The sequence below is a fragment of the Panthera leo genome, chromosome A2 (assembly GCF_018350215.1).
Source record: "Panthera leo isolate Ple1 chromosome A2, P.leo_Ple1_pat1.1, whole genome shotgun sequence".
NCBI lineage: Eukaryota > Metazoa > Chordata > Mammalia > Carnivora > Felidae > Panthera > Panthera leo.
The window spans coordinates 10,584,463-10,588,831 of NC_056680.1; the positions used below are offsets into that span (position 1 = coordinate 10,584,463).

A 4,369-nucleotide genomic window follows, 5' to 3' on the forward strand; every position below is an offset into this window, starting at 1 on the left:
CACTCCTACACCCGTTGTGTTACCTGCTCTGCTCACAACTTTGTCTTTTATATTGCCTGATGGTTTTGGGTAAGCTCTTGACTCAAGGTCTTTGCACATGCGATTTCTCTGCCTTAACTGGTTTTCTTAAAGTTATCCACATGGTTCATGCACCCCTGAGTTTGCCAGCTCAGAAGCTCCTGATCAGTCATGACACAAAGGCAGGTTTTCCTTCCACTTAGGACTACTGTGTCCTAAACTTTTTTCCTTATTAGTTGTAACCACCACCTGAAACACCATTTATTCCTTTATTAATATTCTGTTCCTCCCTCTGACACACACACATCTTAGACTGTCTTGTTAAGGTGAAACACACATTCCTAATGCATTTGTGCAATGCTGTTAAAAATACTTGTCACAAGATAATGTGTTAAATTTTCTCGGGTGGAAAAAAAAAGGTCCCAGGAAATTTATGGAGGAGAACATTGCTTTGGATAATTGTTTTGATTCAGAACAAGAATTGTGAACAATTTAAGACTCATGGAAAACATGGACATTTGAGAGTCCCTGAAATTTTCTGGTGTGTATTCTAGATTGGTAGGGAGTGTGTAAGAATTAATGAATGAAGCATTTTGAAAAGACAGCATTTCTTGTAATTCTGTGATCATGCTGCTGCCTTTCCAATGTTCTTGTCTCTGTTCCAGCCATTTTCATCAATTACATGGAAGGAAGAAATCAAACTCATGTTACGGAATTTATCCTCTTGGGACTCTCAGACCAGGGGGAGCTGCAGTCACTGCTCTTTTGGCTGTTCCTGTCCTTGTACTTGGTCACCTTCACTGGGAACCTGCTCATGATCCTGGCCATTATCACAGACTCCCACCTCCACATGCCCATGTACTTCTTCCTCTCCAACCTGTCCTTTTCAGACATCTGTTTCACCTCCACCACCGTCCCAAAGATGCTGCTGAACATCCAGACACAGAGCAGAGCGATCTCCTACAAAGGTTGCCTCAGCCAGATGTACTTTTTCATGCTTTTTGCAGGAATCGACAACCTCCTCTTGACAGTGATGGCCTATGACCGGTTTGTGGCCATCTGTCACCCACTGCACTACATGGTCATCATGAACCCCAAGTTCTGTGGCATTCTGCTTCTGGGATCCCTGTTATTGAGTGTTCTTGTCTCTCTGTTACATGACTTATTGATTTTGCAACTCTCTTTTTGCACAGATCTGGAAATCTTTCACTTTTTCTGTGAACTTAAGCAGGTGATCCAACTTGCTTGCTCTGATACCTTCCTCAATGATCTGGTGATGTATTTGGCAAGTGGACTTCTGGGTGTTGTTCCACTCACTGGCATCCTCTCCTCTTACTGTAGAATTGTAGCCTCCATTTTGAGAATTTCATCAGTGAAGGGCAAGTATAAAGCATTTTCCACATGTGGGTCTCATCTCTCAGTTGTGTTCTTGTTCTATGGTACAAGCCTTGGTGTGTATTTTAATTCTGCTGCTTCACAAAACTCCAGCACAGGTGCCATAGCCTCAGTCATGTACACGGTGGTGATGCCCATGCTGAACCCCTTCATCTATGGTCTCAGGAACAGAGACATCAAGCAAGCCCTGAGAAAGCTCTTTAGTCGAGAGACATTGTCTGCATGTAGGTGTCTTTGTTTAGGGATAAAGACTTGAGTAACCGGGCTTAAAACCCTAGAAGACCTAGATCATGATATTTGTATCAGTTCATAGGCTGGCAATGTGCATTTTTTCTTCTTAACTTATTAGTTAGCTGTAAGTTTTCATACATCACAAGCAACTATTTTGTCTGTAGCTTTTTAAAGTTCATTTATTTATTTTGAGCGGGATAGCAAGAATGAGTAGGGAGAGCCAGAGGGAGATTGATGGAATATCCCAAGATATGTCCATGCTGTCAGCGCAGAGCATGAAGTGGGACTCAATATCACAAACTGTGAAGTTTTGATCTGAACCATAATCAAGAGTTGGACTCTTATCTGGCTGAGCTACCCAGGAAGCCCTCTACTGAATTTCTTTGAAACTGTTTAGTCATCGTATTAAATTCCATTGCACGGATTTTTAGAAGAAAATTTTAATGTGTATTCTTTTTTTGAGAAAGAGGTAGAGAGAGAGAGAATAAATCAGAAGTAGGCTCCAGACTCTGAGCTATCAGCACAGAGGGTGATGCAGGGCTTGAAACCATGAATTGTGAGATCATGACATGAACCAAAGTCAGACGCTCAAAAAATTCAGCTACCCAGGTGTCCGCATTGCATGGATATTTAAGAACATATAATATAGCAAATTGAGTACTTATAATGTGATAGGAGGAGCCAATGGAGTAAATGTGAAATGCTTTTTCTCTGGGTTGAAAGCAGGTGTCAGAGTATCTGTTTTTCGAGGAAAATCATTGTACATATCACAGGTTATATGCAAGTTTCTAGAGTTTTAAGTCAATCCACCTTGGAAGGAGATCACATCTGCAAGAGCCTAGGCACCTGGAACCTTCTGTGATTAGTTTACAATAATCCACCTTCACTATGCAGTCTCCAGTTTCCCCTCACACAGTCCAAAACATAAATGAAGTGTGAAGGTAATAGAAATTGCAACTCCTGATTTTTCAGGCCTTGATGGTGGCATTCTTGGTGATTTTCCCAGGGATGCATTATTACTTTTCTTTTAATATTTGGTAGGCAGCAGCACTGTCCTGTGATTTCCCTCAGCACCTCCTACCATAATAGACTCTTCACAGATCTCACACACAATATGGCTACTCTGCCTATTGCCACCTCATCTTTTCTAATGCTGCAGCCCAGAAATTAGGCAGTGAGAACAGGATGCAATTATGGACTTGACCTGTGGCTTGTGAGACAGAATGAGATGAATGTCTCTTTCTCACCTACCCCAGAGGCCCTCATCTGGATTGTAAGCCATAATGGTAATTTTCTATTCCCTTATTCACAGTTTTCCAGGTAAATATCCACAGGTCCTTTCAAACACTAGTATGCAGATAAATGTTCATGGAACTATCTCTCAAAAAGAAACAGGGAAAGCAAGAAGAAAGGAAGTAATTAAGAACAAAAGAATAAAGAAGAGAGCTTATTAACATTTGCCAATTTCCATGGTATAATTACTCTCATCCTCTCCAATATCAAGGTGCCAATTTTAGTTCAGACCACAGTCCTCATGAACCATTATAAGCTAGCCAGCGCCATCACCTCAGAGCCTTTGGGTTGGGTTTGGAGGAAAATGTAAAGTAATTGTTGCCATTTTACAGCCTTCTGTCAGGTGTAAATGGTCACATCAGTTGAGGATTTGGGGCAGTGAAAAGTCTCAGGACTGATAGGTAGAGATTATGACCCTTCATTGTAGTGACTCAGGTCTATCTTTTCTTCATGATTATTAGAGTTGGTTATGTTTTTGTTTTTGTTTTGCTTATTTTTTTTATTTACACAAATTAGATAGGCTATTACTAAGCTGCCCATCTATTTTTGTTTCTTGGAGACACCAGGATGAATTTGTCATTTTCAAAAATCCATGTGGATCAACCAGTGTTGATGAGAATGATTAATTCTTATGCACTATGAATAAGATGCCTCAAATGGTTTAGGACTGCTGTCATGGCCTCTGGCAGTTCAGGAGGGCTGAACTTTCGACAAAGGCATTTCAATTTTAGCAGGTCCATGGTAAGTCTGTCCTATGGGGGAGAAGCTCTGAAGAGTCTGTCAAGGAAAACATTATAGCCCTCCCCAAGCTATTTCTCAATGATCTTATGAATTTTATGTCATCTGAAACTTTAGTTTGGGTATATTTGGGGTTGATGTATTGAATCACACAAGATAAACCCATCACAATGCCCTAGTCTCCTTGTACTTTGGATTCCTTCCTCTACATCATATTAAGCTATTTATGGCACTGAAATTCTTTTTTTCCTTAAAGTTCATTTATTTCCTTTGAGAGAGAAGAGAACAAGCTGGGGAGGAGCAATGAGAGGGATAAAGAGAAAATCCCAAGCAGGCTCCACACTGCCAGCCCAGAGCTCAATATGGGTCTTGAACTCACATGTTTTTAGTTCATGACCTGAGCCAAAATCTAGAGTAGGACGCCTAACTGACTGAGCCACCCAGGACAGATGAAATTCTTGTGGAGAATGTCACTCTTTTTTCATCATTTTTCAGGGTAAAAAATATATGTAATTTATTATTTTAAACATTTTGAAATATGCTTATGCATCATTAAGTACTTTCTCACTGTTTAGCAACCACCACCTCTATCTGTCCCCAGAACTTTCTCATCATCTCAAATTTAACTTCCGTTTCCTTGTAATAGTAAATTCCTATGGCAGAATCCCTCTGCCCCACCCCTGTCTCCCAACAT

The 4,369-nt window shown here is 40.6% G+C and overlaps 1 pseudogene; it reads left to right on the forward strand.

The window, feature by feature from the left end:
• Positions 1 to 658: 658 nt before the first annotated feature.
• LOC122213324 lies at positions 659 to 1,655 on the forward strand (annotated as a pseudogene).
• Positions 1,656 to 4,369: the final 2,714 nt, after the last annotated feature.